Here is a 25,332-nt window from a genome sequence, read left to right as displayed (position 1 = left end):
CAAATATACATATTGTATTTGTACATTGTTATCATATCACTATAGCATTTTATTATGTCACTGTGTCTTTTTTCCGAAATATGTATCTTTGATGTGCAATCAAACATAGCCAACCTATATACAGGACGGTAGGTTTATACAAGGACGTTCATAGTTACTACCATGTACTACATCAGTCTATGTCTTAATTGCTGTATTTAACACGAAAACCACTAATACTGATGAAATCCTGGAAAAGCTGAAATATAACAAGTATACGACGGCTCTCTCCCTAGCATTGATACTGTCTTTTCTCCTCAAGACACTGCTGTTATAGACATTATAAAGGCAACACAGAATATGGCTTTGGTGGTAGCGTTTTATTACAATGTTCTAATATCCTGATTTTGAAACCAAACGCAACCTATCATGCCCTTGAATATTCTTACAAGTATTACTTTAACAATACGGATAGAAGGAGCATGAAAATCAAGGCTTGAGCCAAAATTCGAGATGACAAGACGTTGAATTGCACTGTAGTGGATATTGCTGCTATGTAAAGGAAGGAATGTTATTCTATTTATTTCAAAAGATCACGTCAACGTGATTATTTTTAGTGGATTGATAACATAGTTGGATAGCATCCAATTCTGTGCCTGTCTCCCCACCACAGAGTAGTTCTACATATTCTACGGAAGAAGGGTTAAAGGTGAGATCCGCTTACAACTGCCACATGGGAAAATCGACCACGCAGGCTAAAATATATCGTAACATGAACAGGTACTTTCCAATTCATGCTGTATGAAATGAATTCACATGGCCCAGTCGAATGCATGACTGGCTCACAAGCAAAGTAATGGGAGGCTCGACCATGTATTGTTACTGCACTCTTTGGAGAAAATAAGTGGACAAATGAAAGGGGGACATTGATTCCATTACGAACCAAATAGCATAGACTGATAAAGTGCACAACGGCCTGAAAGTTGGAAGACTACATGCAGACATGGCCCGAGACCGAACTAACTGGAGTCAATGAACCACACCACCGGACCCTACCACCAGATGCAGACTGATGAATATTCTGTTACAAAAATGGAGTGCAAAGGATATTTTACACATCCTAACATTCAAATTAGTTTATTGTATGTTCAAATTTTCTCCCCTAAAGCCTATGTCCGATATCTATAAAAACTTATTTTTACAAAATAGTGTTTGAATGGCTGAACGCTTCTCGATTTCGTGTTTAAGTGACTCCTATAAATGCATTGTGAAGAAAAATTTATAACTCAACAAAATAAAAAATGGGTATATCTGTGTTAAATGGGAAGGACAGTTTGAATATCCAGTGAAATTCTATGAGTACTGTGCCGTTACATTGCCAAACACCACAACAACAACCATAACGGCCAGCCCAAGGTATGAACTTGCAGTTACACAACTGCACCAGTTCGTAAGAAAGAAGTGGAAGCTTAATCAGACACTACACACTCCTTCCAACAACAAGACAACAAGAAAAACTTACCTTAACAAGTGGAGAAGTGTCACAACAAACCGTGGATAATTTAAATTAACCCCTGTACTGGACATCAGAACAGCAAAAAGTGAAAGAAAGAACAACAACATACCTTTACGAAGGTAAAATAATTTAATCTTGATACCCAAAGTAGAACAACCTTTTTTTTAAATATAAAAAAATTAAATAAAACCGTCCATAGAAGAGAAAAACAAACAATAATATAAGATAATTAACAACTGAGAAAAACTCCTGAAAACTGAGGTCGGCCAACCAGAAATAAGTGTAAAAGGTACATGACTACATGATAATTACTTTAAGTGAGTAGTGCCTTTGGGGTGCTTTACAAAGGGTGACCTTCAAAGTACAAGTTTTCTCTTCATTTACTCTTACTTTCATTTAACTTATTATATTCGTCCGGATAGTGTGATCATGGAGCTTTCGCAAGAGGATCAGGGTAATTACGTCTCGAGTGACATAAACACAAGTAGAATAAACAGACGTTAAGACAGCCGAACAAACACAAACCGGGAAAATATCGAGTCAAGAAAGTTTGGATAAAGTGTTAAAGTCACACAGACACCAAAATAAAATATTTACAAAAGCGACAGAATCCCCAAAACAACCACTACCATCACTACAGAGTAGCCATGGTAACCAACATTCGCCATCAAGAGTTGGCAATGACCAATCACAAAGCATAAGCATAACAATGGTCGAAACATAAGGAACCCGGAAATTCCAAAACTCATTCATTTACATTTTACAAGAAAAAAATAAAAGGAAAAGCAGGAATTAAAATTAAAAGTGACCCAAACTAAATTTCTGATACTCTGGAGAAAACTCACATGGTCCTAAAACCTTTCCAAGAGGTAAAGTTTCTTTGAAGTACATATAGAGGAGATACACCTTATCTCCCAAAACTCCACATTAATAATAATCATAACTTTTCATAATTTCCCAAACTAGATGAAACGTAATACACCTTCATACCACACACATCCAGATCATTAGGATATGTATACTATATATATATATATATATATATATATATATATATAAATTTACAGAGGAAACCCGAAAACCTTGAACAGTTACTGCCTCTTAAATTTTTGAACCAACAACTAGCATTATGGCTTTTTCAAACGTCTTAAACACACGAAAGTTCTAGAAGAGCGCACGTTTTCCAAAACATCATTTCGGCCTCCAGCGACTAAGTTCAATTTAAATGAAGAAGAAACTTACAGTTGCAGAATCAGGCTTGTAGTAACATCAAAGCGTCAGTTGCTCCATACTCACGTAATGATATCACAAAATATTGCATTTACTGCAGAAAGGAGGACGGTCTTCAAAATTTAAAAATTAAACCTTTAGAATGGCTGAAAGCCATCGCACTAATATATTATGTCGGATCCATAATGTGCGCTAAGGCCAAAAGCCGGAGCGAGTGAGTAGCATGTCCTTCCTCCATCATGGTCAAGCATCTTCTCATTTCTTTGCTGATGAACCCCAACTTGAGCCATACTATTTCTGAAGGATAATATTACGTGTTTTGAGCATTTTTGACAGATTCACAAGATGTTGTTTGTAAGATAGTGTGCGATCAAGTGTAATCCACAAATATTTGGGATAGCTGCTATGCCGAAGTTCTTGGTGACAAAAACGTATGTGAAGTTTAATGCCAGCTTGGCGATTATTCAGGTGAAAACATGACACTTCTGTTTTCTTAGAGTTAGGACACAGTTGCCATTTCTTGAAGTATGTTTCAAGTGAAATCAGGTCCCTTTGTAGCACTTCTTCTGTCACACTAAGGTCTCGAATTTGAGTAGCTCGTGTTATGATATCAGCATAACAAAATGTTTGTGATGATATTTCTGGGAGATCAGAGATATACAAACTGAACAGTAGGGGAGACAGTACCGATCCTTCAGGTAATCCATTTTTTAGCTTCCTTTCTCTACTCATACTATTTCCCATACACACTCGAAATCTTCTGTCATCGAGCATATTGCTTATAACCTGCACGATGGTCCTACAGGGTACAATTCTGAGAAGCATGTAAATTAATCCTTCCCCCCAGACTGCGTCAAATGCTGCTGTAAGATCAATGAATACAGCTGAGGTCTTGAGTTGTTTCTGGAAACCTGCTTCCATGTGGAATGTCAGTGAAAGCACTTGATCGCAGCAGCTGCGATTTGGCCTGAATCCAGCTTGATCAACTGTAATACGCTGAAAAATAGTTGCACTGATTCTGTTGTGGAATTGGCTCTCAAAAAGATGGGCAACTGGTCTATAACTGCTTGGGTCATTGGCAGGCTTACCTGGTTTCAAGATGGAAATCACTTTCGTTCGTTTGAATTCTGCCGGGAGTTGTCTGTTCTGTAGAAGGTCGGTAAAAAACCTTAACAGCCAACTTCTTGCATTCTTCCCTAAATGAATGCGAAATTCTGGATGAATGTCGTCAAAATCTGGAGCTGTACTTGGTTTAACGTCATTGAGAGCAGCATTGATGTCTTGCACCGTAAGCGGTTGTGAATACCTTGATGTGCGTGGTGTTCTTGATTCCAGAGTTTGGAGCTGGCGCCGTATGTATTTGGTATGTTTCTTATCTGATGGAGTTTGGGAAGTTAATAATAATGTTATTTGCTTTACGTCCCACTAACTACTCTTTTACGGTTTTCGGAGACGGCGAGGTGCCGGAACTTTGTCCCACGGGAGTTCTTTTACGTGCCAGTAAATCTACCGACACGAGGCTGACGTATTTGAGCACTTTCAAATACCACCGGACTGAGCCAGGATCGAACATGCCAAGTTGGGGTCAGAAGGCCAGCGCCTCAACGGTCTGAGCCACTCACCCCGGCAGAGTTTGGGAAGTTGTGACGATGTGAGATGCTACTTCATCCGGAGTAACTCCAGGCTGTTCCTTCACCAAATGTGTCCTTCCTCCAAGTTTTCTGCGGTGCCCCCAAGATCTTCTACTGGAATGAGTTAGGTCGATATTCTCCACTGTTTCAATCCACCGTTCTCTCCGGGTAGTATCCATGCTGGAAAGAAGTTCATCAGCTATGTCTTCATCACCAGTATGCAGATATTCGTTATAGAGTGCATCAGTCTCTGCATTCCAACCAGGGATGTATTATTTTCTATGGCATACTCTTCTTCTTAGCCTCCATCATAACTGCATCTACGAAACGCTTGTAATTGTGCTTGGGAGCAATCCACCGAACACATTTATCCAGTTCAGTGGTGAATGTTGACAAGTTTGTTTTTCTGAAGTTCCTCCGAGCATGTGGTATTGACCGTACAACAGGAATTTTCATGCCAATGTCCACTACAATGGGGCCATGTAGACTGTGTGGAAAATGTCTTAACACTTTACGACTGGTATGTAAGGGCTGTCCTGCCTCATTGCAGCTAACAAATCACAAGTCAGGATTGAAATCCCTATTTCATGCAGCTCATTGGAAAGTACCAAGATCTTTTGGGTAAAAATCGGGTGGAGATTGTTCATTTCTGTCCATTCTACGAGTTTCTTTCCACATTCATTGTTATTCGAGTACTTCCATAGTTCGTGATGGCTGTTGAAGTCGCCTATATAAACTGCAGGGTGTTGAGCAGTCGGGAGTACGGTACCTGACCACTGTGCGTTTGGGGTTTATAAATGTTAAAAATAGTAACATGTGCCACTCGCACAGCAACACAATGGATGTCTTCGTCTTTGTCTTCGTTTTGAAAGAGCAGTGAGGCATCTTGGATATTATTACGAACATAAATAGCTATACCATGTGCACTGTGATATGTTGCACCAAGAGCTGTGAAACCATTAATGAGGCCCCTTTTCGGAAACTCTTCTTTATCGGCTGTATGGATTTCATGTATACCAACACATCTATATTATTATTCAGGATAACTTTGGATAGGTAGTCACATTTTGCTCAGCTGATGGTTTCTACGTTAAGCTCGAAAACATGGATGAAAGGTCCGATGTTTCTTGTCTGGTAGCTCTGAGAAGAGCCATTTCCATGAAATACTTCTGCTATTGCTGGAGGATCTTTAAAAAGATAGGTCCAGCAGCCACAGTTATTGCTTTCTTAGCACCACCCGGCGGTCACGTGTAGGGCACTTTGAGGGTAAACCTACGGACGTGAAGCAATAATACACCGCCTATTTATCTACTTTTATGAGATAATAAATTCACTTACTTGAAGAATTCTGAATTTTTTAGGCAACCTGAACAAATTTTAAATTCCACTTGTACCTGTCCATTTTATTAGTTAATACTAATTGTGTAAGTATGTTTGCAATCAAAACACTAGAAGCATCTGACTGACAATGAACACTAAAATGAATCAGAAAGTGTGACCACATCACTGGAATGAACATAAATCAATAGCACAATTTTTTATGCTTATAACAATGCACAAGTTTTATTTGAAAACTATGATACCGAAGATGTAGCATAACTGACCTCAAAGTTTCATTTCTACAACACATTATCTGCTTTGGCGTCCACAAATGGAGGAATCTGACTTAACACACAAGAGAACAGAAATGATCAGAAAAAGGAATCTAACCAAATAATTTCAAAATGACATTCTTCGAGTTATCACATTATTGAACTGAGCCATCATTATATTGATTAATGAAACTGATTATGTTAGTTTGAAATATTTATTGTTTACAATGTACATAAAACTTAACAATTTCGAATTAGAAGATTTAATTTCTAATCTAAAAGTATAGCTTTTTCTGTGTGTCACTGTTGGCATGAACGTATAAAAATATTACTCAGAATATCTGGAAGCAATAGTTTCAGATAGCATTTCAGATGATAAGAATGTGATGAACAAATGATGCAGAGAAAGTGAAAGAAAGAACACTTTTTCATGGTTGCTTAAAGGTATTGTAAACAAATACACTTCAAAAATATCTAGCTTTACCAGAGATTCTTTATGTATATATATATATTGAATAAAACTACGAGTACATGATGGAACATTAAATATGACCTTAAAGTTCCTGAATATTTTAGATAATTTTAACCAATAGAATTTTCAGATATTAGTGTTTAAATGTAACCTTGTAAAGACAGGATTGAACTGATGAACATGGCCACTTTTGGGGATAAACCAACCACTACTGAACACAACTGTGAATAGGTACAACATATTCCATATTGTATAAAACTTGTAGTGTACGTACTTTGTTCCTTCTTTGATGTATGGCAACAGCTTTTCATCAGTTTGTTCCTCTATGAATATTTCCTCCTTAGTATCTTCGGAAGGCTGTCAGTAAGAAATAAGACAAGTAGAATAAAGAAGTAAGGAATAAAAATATATAGGCCTAAAATAGAAACAGCTGAGAAAATAAATTCCATAGTGGCACGAGAAGAGTATAACTAATTTATCCCCCATTTAAAAAATATATAATGGAAAGGAACAATCAAATGAAAATCCCATTAAATGCAAGAGAGGTGTCTACCTTGGTGGTAAATGGTACACAAAAATACATTATTATCAAGCACTAAATTTTAAAAGGACAGAGAAGAAGACAGTTTCCTAAAAACAGTATTCTACAATTTTTGCTATTTTTTCTATTAAGCACACAGCTCATCCTTCATAAATGTATAGAATTTACAAACTCTTACTCATAATGTTTTCTGTTTTACAAACATAATCAACACACATACCACTTGTGCAACTACTTCAAATAATACTATACAAATTCTATTAGGTTAAAATTTACATTGCATTTACTTATTTAATTTTTTACCCTGTTTGGAACCTAACTTGCACAATGACCTGCTGTGTTTTAACCTGAGTCCCTTTGGCACTGCTTTTCAAACAATTGATGAGTTATAAGAACATGAAAAGGAACACACCGTAGGACAGCAGTAAACACAGTAGCATAGAAAGGGAGGAACATTGCAAATTTGTAAATTTAAAATCACCTACATATTTGTGAATATTCAGCAGAGTATATGTACACATACATGTATGGGTGGAGGTACTTCCATGTATGTGAACATGTGCAATTTTAGGAAAATAAATAATAGTAAGCAGTATCTCCGAATCATTACCCAATACCATTCCTTGCTTCTGCTTCACTTTCTGTTGATCCCTAATTCCACAATGACTAGCCATTTTCTTCATCCTCTTATATTCATACTGCCCTGTTCCCATCTTCCTACATATGAGTTGACTTGTCACCTCTTTGTTCATTTCCATGTTCCTATATACTTTCTTTCCAAAAACACTTCACTGTAATATCAAATAATCCCACAGTACTCCTACCACTTTCCCAACAAGTGGACAATGCTTAAATCATAAGCATAGAAATATCCATCATCCCCCATCTGTACATCACATTAAGACCAAAAGCATAAATCAGTTAAAGTCCCAATCAATGAATGAATCAATCAATGAATCAATCAAACAACAGCAATTAGGGCTGTTGGTTGTTTATATAGAAAAAAGATTGTGGAAATATATGAAACATATTATTTCAATCACTAAATCATTTTCCTATAAGTGAACATTTGCCAAAATTTGTCCCCTTGAATTCAAACTTATCTTCATGTTGTGACCTTTCCTACAGTTAAAGAACATGACTTAAATGTATTCATCAACTAATGTCAATCCAAGCCATCTCTCCAATGACATCTCAGAATATACTGCTTAATCAAACAACTTGTCTCCTTTCTCCAAGTCTCCCCAGCTGAAACTTTGCAACATATCTGTAACACAACTCTTTTGTTAGAAGTCACCTGCAAGAAATGGTGATATTTCTGTGGATCATTTCCTGTTCTATACTCAAGTAATACTGGTGATGGTCTCACACAATCATTGTGGCTTTGCTGGAGATTTATATGCCCTCTCCTTTACAACCCCTAAATAACCTCATAATCATATTAAGAGATCTGTAAATTTTATTTTCAATATGTTTAAATGATTACCATAATGAAGCTATATCCTTATTATGAATAGCTAGGTACTTACAGACATCCCCATGAAGAAATTTCACCCATACATATATAATAATAAAACCGGAGAGGACTCTTTCTATATGTGAAACAAAGAAACTGACTTTTCACCATGTTTACAAATATAGCATTGCCCGATGTCCATCTTACAATATTGTCAAGGTCTTTTTCAGTTACTCATAATCCTGAAACTTATTTATTACACAGAGCCTCATTACTTTTTCAGTTCATTATTCATATTGTTTAATATATCAGAAAATAAAGGTCTCATAATACTGCCCTGTGGGACCCAATCCCATAATTGTTACAGGATCATATAAAGCTTCACCTACTCTAATGCTCTGAGTCCTATTTTGTAGAAATACACCAGACGTGGCCAAATTTTAATGGTAAAAGTTATATTTCTACCTTTATATAAACTATCGTCCTTTATAACCTAATCCTTGAACTTGTTTGGAGGCAAAGTTTCCACTTGGGATATCCTGGTCCACACTATTGTATTTTTTTCATACAGTGGCTACAGTAAGAACCACAATGTAATTTCATTATTCACATGATTTTGTGTCATTTTTGTTAGTGAGCATGTTCTGTTGTTTTTCTTTATTACCTGCATATTGTGGCTGTTTGGAAGTAAATAATGTGACCTATTGTTAAGACTGTGCATTCTGTAAATTACATGTATTGTTGATACTATTCAGGAGTTCAGTTGATATTTCTTAAGAGTGGTTCTAGAGAAGTGTCAAATTTTGAGGTTATGGGGAGACGAAGAGACCTTTCGCCAAGAAAGGCATTGTCAGAGAGCTACTTCTTGAGAAACGTCATTCACAACAAGAAATAGATTCTAGATTGCAAATACCACAGCAATCTGTAAGTAGAATTTTAAAATGTGAAGATAACGGGAAGACAAAATGTGATGATGATATGCTTGTTGTTTTAAGGGGCCTAACATCGAAGGTCATCGGCCCAAGACAAAATGTCAACAACGTGTTGGAAACTGTGTGCAGAAGAAGAAACCAACCCCAAGGAGGAAGCAAAACTGATTAATTTGTCAGTAAACAACCGCAAGGTTACTAGTTTGGATTTACGTAAGAAATTAGAAGAGTATGGGTCATTTGTATTAGCCAGGACTCTGAGGCGAGAGCTGTTTAATGCTGGAATGAAAGCAAGATGACCTCAAGGCAAAGCGAAGTTTACTCCTGCTATGGGTGTAAAGAGGTTCCAGTGTGCCACGACTCTCCAGAATTGGCCATCTGATGAATGGAAACAGGCAAGTCCATGACAATTACTGTAATTCCTAAATTACCATTCATTATTCCATTATAACCCAATCTAAGTGATGTAACCGTACAGCACAGTAAATGTATGAAATTCTTCTTTTAAACCATACAGCTTATTGCATTTAATGCTAGGCTTATTTGTTTTACTTATTTCAGGTTTGCTTTAGTGACGAATCGGTATTTCCTCTCATAGAAGAGACAAGTCAATATGTCAGAAGATAAGGAGAAGCATTCCATCCAGATTGAGTGAAGCATCCAACTTTAGTGATGGTCTGCAGTGTGTTTTCTTGGTATGGCTGTGGACGATTATATATTGTAGAAGGAACTATGAGACGTGAACAGTATAGTATTAAGAACCCGTTTGGTAGCTCAGGTGCAAGAGTAATTCGGCCAAAGTGAATTTATTTTTATGCAAGATAAGATTTTTATGCAAGAACAAAGCCTAGAAACAGTCCAGACATGAACCCCATAGAATATCCTTAGAAAATAGCAAAGAAAAGTCCAAAAAAAGTATAACGACAGAAATTGGCTTGATTGAGAAGCTGGGTCAGATCGGGTGTCATGATGACGATTTAAAGAGTCAGTGTAAAATACTGTTTGAGGGTATGCCCAGTCTAATCAAGTCGCTCATGAAAGCTAAGGGGGTGCATAAAAAGTACTAATGTCATCAACTTTAAAATTGGTAACATCTTATCTGTTCAATTCTCGAATTTTTAATGTTTAAAATTTGGCCATATCTTTATCTATCCCGAACGCACTAATTTTTTGTCAGTAGTTTCCCGAGATCTATCCTAAGAAAATTCTTGGATATGTCAATCGTGATACATTTGACTTCCTGAAGCTAATATATCTGCTATATCATGCTGGAATCCACAAGATGAGCTTCAGTGGAATAATGTTTCCTAAATCTGAACTACCTTCTATCGAGCCAGTTGGTAATTTCTTAAATGTGTATAACATAATCAGAGAGAATGCATTCCAAGAGCTTGCATGCAACACAAGTCATGACGACTAGTGTGTAATTACTGGCTTTAAGTTTAGCACATTTTCTCTATACACAGAGTGCTACTACACTAAGTATTCATTCATCTGGTATAGCTGTTTCATACATACTCTAATCAATATCTCAAAGAACTGACTTTCGTATATGCCCAGAAATTTTACCCATTCCAGCAGCATTTCTAGTTTTAAATTTTTGTATATTACATTCAATGTTCCTTATAGTGGATATTGTAAAGTAATTTCAAAGGATTAGGTGAAATTGTCAACTGCGTCAGGTACTGCAAAAGGACATGACCAAACCATTGGTGACATATCCTATGCGTCACGAGTGACGGCTGCGATGCCCATCGACTAATGAAGTATACACATTCTCATGTTGTGTAATTGCTACTTCATACCTTTCTTAATCTGTCAACATTCAACACCGTACACAGCAACAAGCCGTAGTAACACGGCTGAAAGTAATTCCAGTATCAAGGAAGACAATGTACACTGCCGGCTGGTGCTCTCAGTGCTTTTCAATTAGCATTTTGGCAGTGAAAATTGCATGAGTTGTTCCAACACCCTTAATGAAGATGCATTGTATAGCAATAATGCCGGCGATTTCACCCAGTCAATAATGAAGGCTACTCTAAAAGATCTTCTCATGTACAATTGGGTGCAATTTGGATGGTAATTTGCACATTCTGCTGAATCGTCATTTTGCTCAAAAATAGGCACAAGGATGTTTACAGCCCAATGACTGGGAACAGAGCCAGAGTCAACTCTGGCACTGAAGAAGCTTGTCAGCCAGTTGATAATGAGTTCTTTAAACTGCCTCATCTTCCAACGATACAACAAGCAAAGTCTCTCACTGAGGGACAAAGGAAAAGAGACAACAATCAAGAAAAAGGTTTATCACAATAGTTCTATAAACTTTGACTGTCCTACATCAACACAGATCTATCCATATTAAGAAACAAAGTACAAATCTATGTGAAGATAAACCGACGTCCAGAATTATCGCATGGAATATTTGGAAGCTAATACTCAGAGAAGTGTACGAAAATACTAGTAAACTGCAGGGTATATGCTGTAAACGGGAATCATGCATCAAAGGTATCTGGGCATAGAGAAATACTCACGGGTCAATTTATCTCCAAAATGAGGAGACAGGGTTGGATCAAACACATTTCAATGACACATGGGTGAAATATCAATTAAGAAATAGTAAATGTAAGGATCATCATTATTTTACTGTAAAACCAATTATAGTATTAACATTAACAGCTAAACGATAGCTGGGCATCTCAGAGAAGTTAACTGTCAAAAATGTAGAATGACACTGCGTAAGCACTGTACAAGTCTACATATAATTGCACCTTAAAGTTCTACACAACAATCTATACTGAAAATGCGATTTTCACACCACACACAGGATTTCTGCAAACCAATTTTACTAATTCAACAAGGCATCAATAAATCAAAATAATGCACTTGTAATACTTCTGTATAATTAATACAGCAGTATATACTGTGGAAATAAATCTTTCATCTACAACACACTGCACCCGAAAATGGCATAATTGGAGTTAAAATTGAGATTGCCGCAAAAGCTTAATTTAATTCGGTCAATGGGTCATTTATAACAGCTCTGGTGAATGCCAAGATCTGATAACCTTGGAGAAATTCGCCTTTAAGCTCATAGCTGCATGGTCGTGTGGCGACCCGTCCCTATTTTCTTATTGGTCAGGAGGTTAACATGTGACAGATATGAACAGTTAAAATTTTCAAGGCTAACACCACCCGGCAAGTTTTCAGAATTCTTCACAAGACCAGTTTTGAACCATGATACTATAAGAAGACGTGAAGAAATGTATGATTGGTTTCCTACTAATCAAACCTTCTAGACTGAGGACTGATAAAATCAGTGTGAAACCGACGCTCAACTTACTCAGATTTTACTCTACTGTTTTCATACTGCTCTACTTTAAAGCACAACTTCACTTCGCTTTCCCACTATAATTCGACAAGATATTCAATGCCAAACGTCGTTTATTAGTCCTGATGTCTTACAAAGGGAACACATTATTTCGTCTTCTGCGCGACATAACCACTACAATATTAATTCCAGAACACATGTGGTGTGCAAATCATCTGAACCCGCAAGTTACCTGTCGACTGACATTTAAATAGGCATGGTTGGAACACATATTAATGTGCCATTTTAGTTTCAGTATGTGTCAGTATGTGTATATGTGTGTGAGTGGAAGCCTACTGTTACAAGAAGCCTGCAAGACAATGAACAAGGGGAATCATCACGCTGCTTGCAAGAGGAATCTCTACTTTCATCATGGTGCACCTTGCAAGGGATATTACTTCCGGAATGTGCCACTAAAAGGGGAGATCCCACAACACCCTACAGGGTGCTAAAGGGACCAATCGTGAGACGTTGCCAACCAGGATTTAATCAACTTCCATCATAAAAGGTAGAGAACCTTTTTAATATTAATTTCCTTTTCAGAAGGACTTCATTCTTGAAATAATATCTTCCATTATTTTGTGTTGTTACAGATTCTTACCGCTTCTAATCTACTTATTGGTGTTGGTAAATTTTGTGAATGATTGAAATACACTCATGTCCATAAAATCCAGAGCACCTTGAAAGACTAGGAATAGGAAGTTCATATTCACAGGACATATGCATTAGTATGTTCTGAAGAAACGATTAGCATTTGAAACATGCCGATCCTCAGGTTCAAGGTCCACATCGATATCCCTGCGCACAACCACGGACTCGTAAATTGTGCCTGCGGCTCTCGTTGTCACTATAAACCAAAGGTAATGGATCAGCGTGACTTGAGCAGACGTGCCTGATGCCTCGCAGACGTGTGCAAGAAAAGTATTGTCAAGTTAGTGAGTTTGAAAGAAGGCGAATTATTGGCATGAGAGAACGTGATACATCTATCTGGTAAACTGCAGCTTGTGCGCGAAGTGTGTCGGCAGTGCAGCGGTTGTGTACAGAACGTTCATAGAAGGCCGTAGATCACAACGAGATGGGTCCGGTCACACCAACCAGAGAAGATCGACACCTCATCCGGATGGCATTGCAGCACAGATTTGCGTCTTCCTCGGCTCTGGCGCAACAGTGGAACACATCGTTCACTACCAGGAGTGACAATCCGTCCCCGTTGATTACGATATCGGTTACCAGCGCGTCTTCCACTTCTCCGCCTAACTTTGACCAACGTGCATAAACATGCTAGACTGCAATGATGTATGAAACGACGTCACTGGGGACAGGAATGGCAGCAGATAGTGTTTTCGGACGAATCCAGGTCCTTTCTGTTTGAAAATGATGGCCGCATTTTGGGTCGCCGCAGACAGGGTGAGAGGCATCACACTGACTGCTTTCACACAAGACATACAGCGCCAACTAAAGGCGTTATGGTGTGGGGTGCTATTAGGTACAACCACAAATCAGAGTTGGTATGTGTCCAGGTCACTGTTACCAGTTTGACCTACGTGAATGGCATCCTGCGAATTTAGCCACACCCTTTCTGCACAACACCCCAGACGCCTTCTTTCAGCAGGTCAATGCGAGACCACATGTCACTGCATGAACACGTGCTTTCTTGTTGTCACAGAATGTCAGACGGTTGCCCTGGCCCACCTGATCATCGGACTTGGCGCTAATTGAAAATGTGTGGGATATGGTGAAAGGACGGGTGTGGAGCTCTGACCCAATGCCAACCACCAAAGATGAACTGTGGAGCCAGGTGAATTCAGCATGGATGACTATAACCCAGGACCCCATCTGTGCCTTATACGTGTTGATGCCATCACACATGGAATATGTTATCAGTGCCCCCCGAGGACCCAGCGCCTACTAGGCAACGGGGCACATGCCGAACCTGGGGTACTGAAATGCTAATCGTTTCTGCAGAAAATACTAATGAACATGTCCTGTGAATATGAACTTCCTACCTCTAGACTTTCAAGGTATTCTGTTGTTTATGAAGATGAGTGTACTTCTAAGAGTTAAAATGTGTTGATATTGTAATAGGTCTACTATTTGAATTTCATTAACAACGTAGTGCACTAACAATTAAGTGTTAAAAATCACAGATCAATTTGTTTAACTTAGAACCTAAAACACTAACAGGAATGGATACGGTGCATTCCTTTGTGAATTTTTTACATAATATTACACCTCATCTTGCATAATTTCATCAATGAAGTACAAACTGTCATCCAAATGTTACTTATGTACATTAGGAACTAAACTTATGATATAAAGGTAAGTTATATTAAAAGTAATGAACGTGGATGTAAATGAAGGAGTGTTAATAATAGGCTTTAATAACATACGATGCTCTATTTAAGAAGGCGGTTAGTGCTCAATGGAAATGGCCTAGCCTTCTTAAGTGACAGAATGGAATGATAGCTCATATTTATGAACAGTGAGGAAGTAGCAACCAATATTGCATTATGGAGAGTATATTATTGAGCATATGAAGCGAACAGCACAGTTTAAGGTAATAAATCACTCTCTGTGCTCACTCAACAACACCAAGCTTGTCTAATTAAGGAAACGTATCTAATTAATGCAAATATTAAACCATTATTAGGCTATCTTCTATAATGTGCTAAAGTGATCATTCTTCTAGTTATTCGATCATGATTCTTATAGCGAGAGAGACATAAGTTCTCGAATGTTCAATAAATGATGAAGAACACACGTAATGTAATAATCATGCCTAACTAAAATGATTAACCTCACATGACCTAACTCTTGGAGGGTGGGGGTATTTGAAAAGTAGGGCTTAGCCAAGAATGCAAACTTAACCTAACATGCATGGATTCGACTCGAGGCCTAACATCACAGGCCATGGACTCAACCCTAGGCTTAACCTTACAAGGTCATTAGCTTTACAGACTCAAGTTTGATGTCCAAGAGTGCTGGCTTAAGCTATCAAGCACGGATTTGCTGCCCGGCTTAACCTTACAAGGGCGTTACAGACTCGAGTTTGACATTCAACCCCAGGCTTAACGTAACTAGACAAGATGAGACATGGTGCATGGGCTTTAGGAGCTGAGCTTCGTAGTGCATGGCGGCCATTCACATTATTTTAATAAGACAAGACAGATGGTGTAAAGCTTAATAAATGTGCTTTATTCATGGGGGCATAACGCGGAAAGTTGACATCAGGTCATGGAGCTGAGTGACTGCAAAAGGCCAAAAGGCTACAAACTAAAGGGCAAAAGGGAATGAGGTATGGTCTAGGGCTCAGATCTGAATGTGGAACAAGATGATGGTATGGGACTGTGGAGATGGTGAAGGTTTAACACATGTGCACTATTCATAGGGACATACCTCTATAAAGCTATTTCAAGGTCCTCAAGCTGAGCGGCTGCAGAGTCACAGATGTTGTTGCGTAATGTACTGCTGGTTTTTAGTGTTTGGAACTCTAAATATTTATTGTAACAATTCGAGCTCAGAAATTTGAATTTTAGAATTATTCTAGAATTCCTTTCTTTTGCTAGTTGTTTTACGTCGCACCGACACAGATAGGTCTTATGGCGACGATGGGACAGGAAAGAGCTAGGAGTGGGAAGGAAGCGGCCGTGGCCTTTATTAAGGTACAGCTCCAGCATTTGCCTGGTGTGAAAATGGAAAACCACGGAAAACAATTTTCTAGAATTCTAGAAATATAATACTGTTGATATCACTTAAGAGATTAAAACTTAAGCGTCAGAACATCAAAAAAATGTTCACTACATGTGACTGGGACTGCTGAGTATCATGCTAAGTAAATGAGTGCACGCTGAAAGTTTCTATTTAATTCTAAACACCTAACATTTGAGCTGCGTCAAATTAAAAAATTCCCCACACCGACTGGAAATCTAACTCAGCAATCTTTCCGTTGGACTGCTGTCTACCATAGTAACTAAATTATTTGTGTTAAGTACAGAAACACCCAACTTTTGAGCTACACGAAATGAAAATTTCGCCGACGCGACTAGGATTTGAACCCGGGACTCATTTACTTGGGAAACAAACAACCATGCTAACTAAATGACATGACTGTAAATTAACAGCTTATGTGTTTCACTGAAGCACCTAGTTTAGCGTTACAAGATTCAAAGGAAAAATCACTAGCAATACTAGGATTTGAACATGGAGCACGCTTGGACCCAAAGCTGAAGTGCTATTCAAATATCTAACTCCAAAAGTTCAAACTTCTAATTCTGAGCAAAGAAAACAATCGCTGATTTGGGTTCTCAAACCTGGAGCTAACTTCGACTCAGAACTAAAGGTCTTAAGTTCATAAGAAGAAAAGATGTTGAAAGACCTCAACCTGACCCGGAGTCGATGACAAGCTTTTCTTTCACTGAAGACTAAGTGTGAACGATTGGCACAAACTATGTTAACTGAATGTGGAAAGAGAATGCAACAAATTTTGTATTAAGTAAGGTCGGGACACATGTACGTCTCAGCAAAAATGAAATTGATTGTAGGAATATTCTGATTAGACTTGGAAATATTTGCTGTGACATGAAATACAAAGTTCATTGTTTTTGCAATTAGCCTAGCATGCACATCTTAGAAAAAGAACATTGGCGGTACGAGCAAGTTGACCAGACTTGGAAGTAACTTAATTGCTAAGACAGGGAATACAAAGTTTATTGTTCGCGCATCGAACTGTGGGCTGCAGATTTGAAACCTGGAGATGTGTAATTTCCTGCTGAAATGTTTACATCACATGGCACCTAACATTAGAGCAGGGAGCAATTAAAAAATCCCCAGGCCACCTGGTAATCAAATTCAGCACACTTTCCCTTGGACTGTTGACTATCATAATAGCAAAAGGATTCAATACACACAACCATCGAGCTAAAATAAATTAAATATCACCGACCAAACTAGGAATCGAACCAGTGGGTTCTTTACATTGGCAAGAAACAAGAATGCTAACTAAAGGACTGTACATTAAAAGCTTGTTTGTTTAATTGAAACACATCAAATTCGAGTTCCTTTCACGGGGGAGGGGGGCAATAATAATATTCTCTTTACGTCTTACTAACTACACTCAAAAGTTTGCAAAGTTTGCAATAATAATTTTGAAGAACAAAACTGCTTTCATGCTGAATAGTCAACGTTCACGCACAATAAGAAACTTTAACCTCTTGAGCTACTCAGCTCCGCAATGAATTTGCTAAGTGCAAAAATTTCAATCCCCGCTTTAAACAATTTTTCAAAATGCTAATGTGCCAGAATTTAGTCCTGCAAGCTTTCCTTCATGTGCCAGTAAATCTAACGAAACAAGGCGGACGTATTTGAACACTTTCAAATACCAGTGGGCTGAGCTAGAATAAAACCTGCCAAGTTGGGGTTAGAAGGCTAGCGCCTTAACCGTTTGAGCTACTCAGCTCGGCTATTCAATTATTAAGTACCATAAAAAACACACACTAATAATGATGATAATAATAATAATAATTTGGAGAATCCTACCCACAAACAAATGTTACAGTTTTCGTGTTTTTATTGTTGGCGAAAAACATTTCCAAATGAGGATCGGGATAAGGTGAACTATGCAGGGAACCACAGCTGGGTACTCTCTAACACTACTGATGAATGATATAAGGAGAAGAAGAAGATGAGGAGGAAAGGCCAGGATGAGGAGAAGAAGGTGAATAAGAAGAAATCTGTCGCTCTACAAGCTCGTTTCATACAGATATTTTGAGCATACACTTTTAAATCTTCCTCAGTTTGATATCCCTCTGAACTCCTGCAGAAGGAATTTCCATTCACGGCTGGCCACAACAGTGAAGGAATTATTGTAGGTAAATGATTTTTGCTTAGGAATAGCGAGCAATGTCGAGCTCAGCGCTCTGGTGTTTTGATCATGGTGTTCAGAAAGGCTATGAAATTGTTCATACAAGTAAGATGGGGATTGTAAGGTAAGGATTTGATGCAATGAAGTTAGGGTATGCAGCTTGCGTATGTCTTCAAGGCGTAGCCATCCGAGGTCGACATAAGTCTGGGTAAAATGATCTGAAAATTTCAGATTAAATATAAATCTTACACAGGCATTCTGTGCACATCGTAGTTTATCCCGAAGCTCTGTTTTCATGCCTTTGTAAACTACGTCACAATAATCGAATATTGGAAGTACGAGGGTTTCAACTAGTTTCTTCCTTAAACTGAATGGGGAAAGTAAATTTGAAATTGTTCAATAGGTGCAGCATCGCGAAAAATCGTCTACTCACAGATATTGTCTGATCCGTCCACGAGAGGTGCTGTTCAATGCCCACTCCGAGACTTCTTAGAGTAAAGCTTGCTTTTGAAGTCATACCTGAGGAGTGGGCATGCAGTAATTAGTGGAAATAAGTCTTGAGTGGGCAACGGTTATGGTTTGGGATGTTTTGGGTTTAAAATAAGTCCATGCTGGGATGATCATTAGCTTATGGCTTCTAGTGTGCCGTATTCATGTGTGACATATGCTACAGCGCAAACAAAACCAACTAGCACGAGGTCCGGAAACATGGCGCCGGAGCAGTTTAGACGAGGACAGGTTTATAAATGTCGAATACGCAATGAAGTGATTGTGAAGAAAGGACTTTACTTTCATCTCTAAGCGGAGAAAACGTGTATATATGTGTAAATATTGTTAGAATTAAATCAAATGTAGAATGTATGAAAACAAGACGAAACCAAAAATTGACCACATAGGGTAATGTTACGGAGTATAAAATATCGATATTTGTTAATAAGAACGGTAGCGACATCTAGGTGTCACTTGATGTAACTAAACACCTAAGATATAGTTCCACATCTAGTATCTAATTTTGTTATTCTATGAATTGTGTAAAACGTTAAAAGTATTCTTGTTCATTGTTAATGTCAATGTGATGGTAGTATGGAAATGATACGTAAAAATTAGAAATTGTATGCAAAAGGAAGTTATTAGGGGATATGTATATGCAGTTAAGCCAATGCACCTGGCCTAAAATAACGGTGATATGCGTATGATTCTATAAAGGCCAAGCCATTACAGAAGGAGCAATACGATATATAATAGAGATTGTCCGTATCGTAAATAACTTCATATAATCAGAAGTGTATGCGTAATTGATTTACTAGTGGCTCTGTGTGTTGTCAAAGAACTAATATTAACCTTTTTCAGGTGTAATCTGCATGAGTCTAAAATGATGTCAGAAATGTATTCAAGAAGTACTAATTCACAGGAGAATATGGAGTGCTAAAACATGTACGAGTAGATCCAGCAGAGATGGTGGAGTGGTTACCGGGATGGATAACCTAAGCCAGTGATTCATATAACCCTGGCCATTCAAGTCAGTAACTGCTTTCCATTATAATGATGTCTTCTTACTGTGTACACTTTATTTGATGCAACATGCATCTGTATTTTATTTTAGTTACTACTTTCTTTAATGTAGGTAGTAATGTATATGTAGTACATGTTCGGAAGTAGTTCGCCAAAACGTAATAGTAATTACACCTCGAGCGGCGTGATATTATGTTATTTGGTATATAGGAATTCCCATATGCGTTTGGCGACTCGGAATTCGATATGATACGATACCATGCGAGTGAATGAATGGTTATGTTAGTGGATGACTTCGACATCGCTTATATTATGTTGTAGTGCCGTGATTACTGGAAGACACGAGCCTATGTATACATATGTAACAACATTAACATAGAATCAGCATATTTATCGCGAAGCTAACCTTGGTAATGCAGGTAAGTGACACTAATGTAGTAATGTTGTGAGTAATGACACTAGTGTGAATCAACGTGAGATAATAATAATAATGACAATGATGATGGTGTGAGTGTCAAATATATTAAGTACCTGCGATGATGGTGGTCATTGTGTTGATGAATAATTCAAGTGTATTAAGTGCTTGTGGTAGTAATAGTTATTATGATGATGAATAATAAAACATGGGGATGGTATCGTGATATGCCACTGATGTGTGGGTTAGCTTACATAAAATTTAGTGGTTGAAATAATGAAAAGTGCTGTGCTGTGTGGATTATTTAATAAGATGGGAGGTGACAATGAAGATTTATCTTGATGTCGCTATATAGAACGTATTATTTAATTGCGTTATGCCAGTGTGAAGTTAGATAAAGCAAAAGGAGGTGTAACACTCGTATATAAGCTAATGCTGAAATTGTAATGCCCTGGTATAAGATGATGTTAAGGTTATAATACACTTACATGATTGAATGCTGGGATCGTAATGTTGATATGTAAGTGTAGGCTAAGATGGTAAGGCAGATAATTATTAATTGCGATGAGATGTCGGTCACAATTGTCCTATCGATTATCGTTACGTTTCGGATGTCATATTCAAAATTTATGTCAATCATTAGGGTTTTTAGTCAGTATGACGGCGACGTGTTCGAGGCGTGCATAAGGCTTACCACGCGTACGGCTTCGAGGATATATGACGTGATATTAATAAGTTAGATGTTTACTTCATGGACATGGTAGTTTAGTAGATGTAGTAGAGATGTCGTATGTGGTTTTATTAACATTTGAGAGTATATATTCTTGTCCTTATGTATATTATCTTTGATTATTTATTTTATGCATTAGCATTAAGGTAACATGATCCTCGAAGGTATGCGCGAGGATGGACGTGTAATTATTGTCGCGTTGAGGCGAACCTCATCAGAACGTACGAGTTAGTTAAGGTGGTGATGATTATTTATCTTAATTAGGTTAGGCATCGCATATAAAAAGACATTATTATCAGCTGAATTTCACATGAACGAGATTCTCCTATTGAAAATCAGGCATCAAATCAAAACTGAAGAAATAAGAATACCTAAAACTTGTGGAGTAAAAGAAAGAACACGGTCATAATGGTAATTTTCCAGGTTTAGGCATGTTATTGAATTAAATATAGATTTAGGTTTGGAATTTCAAATAGCTATTATAAAATGAGAAATGATCAATTTGAAATCACTGCATTATGTTGAATTGGGTATAAATTAATTAAATTACGACAGCCGTTTTATGTCATTACCAATTTGTTTTTCGGTAATATTTGATATCTGTGTTATACTTTGGTTTCGTCTTAACTAGTAGGATCATTTATATTAATAAATATAATCCGATCCAGAATATTTCCATCTTTTCATTATAAAATAGATATACATGGCCTTACTTATGAAATTAATTCAAATTCCAAGATCATATTTGGTATAATCAATTTTAATTCAAGACAAGGTCTCGATTGTTACAAGCATGTCATAAATTATGAAAATAGGTGATGCAAACATAACGGCGATTGGCTTAGAAACTTTAATATAGAAATTTGATAATAAGCCGCCCGGTAGGATTCCGAATCCAATTTTCCACCGTTGATGCGATTTCTATTCACCGGAACATATTAGCTAGCTGAGGCACATACAAATTCCTGTGATCCTATGAAACAGCCCCACAACAATAAAAGAACCCGTCAAGACCCTGGGTGTAGAGTGCTCCCAATGCTAACCTATGAGGCAATGCCACGAGGAGGGCGTACTAGATCCATGCTAATTTCCTCGATTGCTTCCGAAACGTCTGTTGGTTTTGCATGGATATACAATTGTACGTTGCCAGCAAAAATGTGACATTTACAATGAGTCAGCTGTTTAGCTAAGTCATTGATATAGACAGAAAGTGGCAAGGGAGCTAGGGTTGACCCTTGTGTTACACCTGTTTTTACATATTGCCACGAAGAAAAGGTACCCTGATTGACGACACTTTGGTGACGTTCGCGTAAATAGGCTCCCATCCATTTCAGAGTACTGTAGGAGAACCCTAGGCGATAAAGTTTGGATAGGAGCAACTCACGGTCTACAGAGTCAAATGCTTTGCTGAAGTCCAACAATACTAGAATTGTCAGCTTTTGCTCATCAGTAGCCTCATCACTCACGCTTAGTAAGGTAGTACATGTACTGTGATTTCGTCCGAAAGCTGACTAGTGTGGGTCTAGTATGTCGTGGTCGTTGAGATAGTTCGTGATTTGATTATGCACAATGTGTTCGAGTCCTTTGGCTGTTATAGACAGTATATTAATAGGTCTGTAGTCACTGTTTAGTCTAGGAGATTTTGTTTTTTGTAAAGGATGTACCAGGATCATTTTACAGACAGTTGGAAATACACTGTTTTGAAGGAAGAAGTTGTATATGAATGTCAATACTGGAATAATGGTGTCGATAATTTTCTTTATCATTATAATGCATATGTTGTCCGCCCCTGTGGATTTAGTTTTAATTTGCAAGAAAAGCGCTTTCACTTGCAGAGGTGAGACATAACTACAATAAAATTTGTCTCTGCCTATGCGTAGTGGGTTGTAATTTGCACTCAAAAGATTTTCTTTTGCATCTTCGTTTAACTGAACATGGGAAGACATTAAGTGATTATTGAATTCATCAAAAGAAAACTCCAAATCGTCTACCTTGTTCGGTATATTTAGTCCGAATTGTCGGATTGACTTCCATAAGGTCTTACGTGAGGTTTTATAAGGTCATGGGCGTACGATAGTCGAGCGTTTCTTACTGTATCAACCGTTTTAATACATAGTCATTTGTAATAAAGTTTTCCTCTGTCGGATAATGTTTATATTTCCTATGAGCTGCATCCTGCTTGGCCATCATTACTTCTAATATGTTTTATCCACGGAGGAGTCTTTTATAGATGCGTGCTGTTCATAGAGGGCGTGTTTGTCAAAAATGTGAAATATCATGTTATTGAAAGGGTTGACCATGTTGTCAATGTTAGTTGTATGAGTTATCTCCTGCCACAGCATCGAAATAGCGTCTTTCAATAATTTTTCGATGTCAATATGGCTATAGTCTCTGTAAATCACATATTTAGGTTTATGTTTGGGGTATTGCAGTGCGTAAGACATAATGATAATGTCATGGGCTGACAGTCCGGGAGGAGATATCTGGCCATGATGTAATACCCTGTCAGGGTTGTTCGTTACTATTACGTTCAGTAGTGTGTGTGAAGTTTTAGTGTGGTGAGTGGGAGAAAGTAGGAGGATCGCCATACCGCATGCCAGAAACATGTTCAATAGATGGGTGGTTTTGGAAGGATCTGAATCTAGAAGGTTTGTATTGAAGTCTCCCATCATTATAACATGTTTGTACATAGGTTCTGTTAAGATCTGTCTCTAAGTCATTCAAACGGTGAGCTTTAGGTGGCTTGTATACAGCACCTACTAAGCATTTCACAGTAGAGACCTGTATCTCTATGAACATGTACTCAGGTTTTCGCTCATACGGTTGAGGAGACTGACAGATAATTTGAGGTATCAAGCACGAAGAGACAAAGCACAGACCCCACCTCTCCCTTTGCCAAGTCTCTCATTTCTCAGAAGGCAGTAGCCAGGTAATTCCAGATTCCTAGCCTGCTGTTTGACTTTGAACCAACTTTCACTGCATAAGATTATATCAAAGGACAGTAGTATGAAAATCGCTTTTAGTTCATGTATACGAGCTTCAGAAACTAAACTCTTTGCATTAAGGTGACATGTGAAGTGCGCTTTTATGTCTATTTAGGGCTGACTGGAGAATGTGTGTTGCAGCTTCAAGGAGTGGGGATTGGGTCAATGGACTAGCAGGTAGACAGGTTGAAGGGATGGATTGGGAAGGGGAAGTGTGACATGGGAAAGTATTGCTATGGTCATAGGGAATACGGCTGTGGTATGCATTGCCAATTAGTAAAATAAAATTAACTTGAACACAGCATGTGACTATATCCTATGAATGGTCAGCAATTAACATATTTTAGATAGTGAAATTGTTCATAGTAGTAATAATATTAATAATAATAATAATGTGCAACAGCAGATTAGGCATACAGAATACACAAGTAGGAGCTTATTGTACGTAGTGTTGGTGTGAGATCTATGTGGACGTAATATGGAGGCCTAACTTAAGTTAGAACCAGTTAGGAAAATTAATCAAAAGGGTAAGTAGATGGACAGGTGGTAGGATCAGAAGGGAGATAAGCAAATAGATATTTAGATAAATAGATAAATCAATACAGTAAATGGATAGATAAGTAGAGAGCTAGATACATAGATAAAGCTACTTGAAAAAACCAGGTTCTCAGCTGTGACTTATGTTGAAAGATGGGAGTGGACTCACATTGCCAAGTGATAAGGCAGCACTGCAACAGAAGCTTATGCCATAGGAAGTTCCATTAACTGGCACACTCTTAATATCATCCCGTCGGCATTTTTGATTACAATGTCTCCTGAGTAAGTCAAAGTGTTTGTACAACCAAAATGCTGAATTGCCATTTTCAAGATGGACATTCTGATAGCCATTAGATCTTCATGGATTTTCGTGGATGAGCCTTTCAGTTTCCTTTTCCTAGTGAAGATATCCTGACATGAGCGATAGGACAAAAAGTTCACTAGGAGAGGTCTCATTTTCCCTGGTGATCGAGGTCCTGCTCCGTGACACCAATCAATGCCATTAAGTCTAACATCTACACCTACTGCTTTGCATACGTTCAGCACTGGTTCATCACAGCTTTCGCTCGAACATTCAGGGA

This window comes from Anabrus simplex, chromosome X (genome assembly GCF_040414725.1).
Source record: "Anabrus simplex isolate iqAnaSimp1 chromosome X, ASM4041472v1, whole genome shotgun sequence".
In the NCBI taxonomy this organism is placed as follows: Eukaryota; Metazoa; Arthropoda; class Insecta; order Orthoptera; family Tettigoniidae; genus Anabrus; species Anabrus simplex.
The sequence above is the reverse complement of the archived record's forward strand: the minus strand, read 5'-3'. Positions refer to the sequence as shown.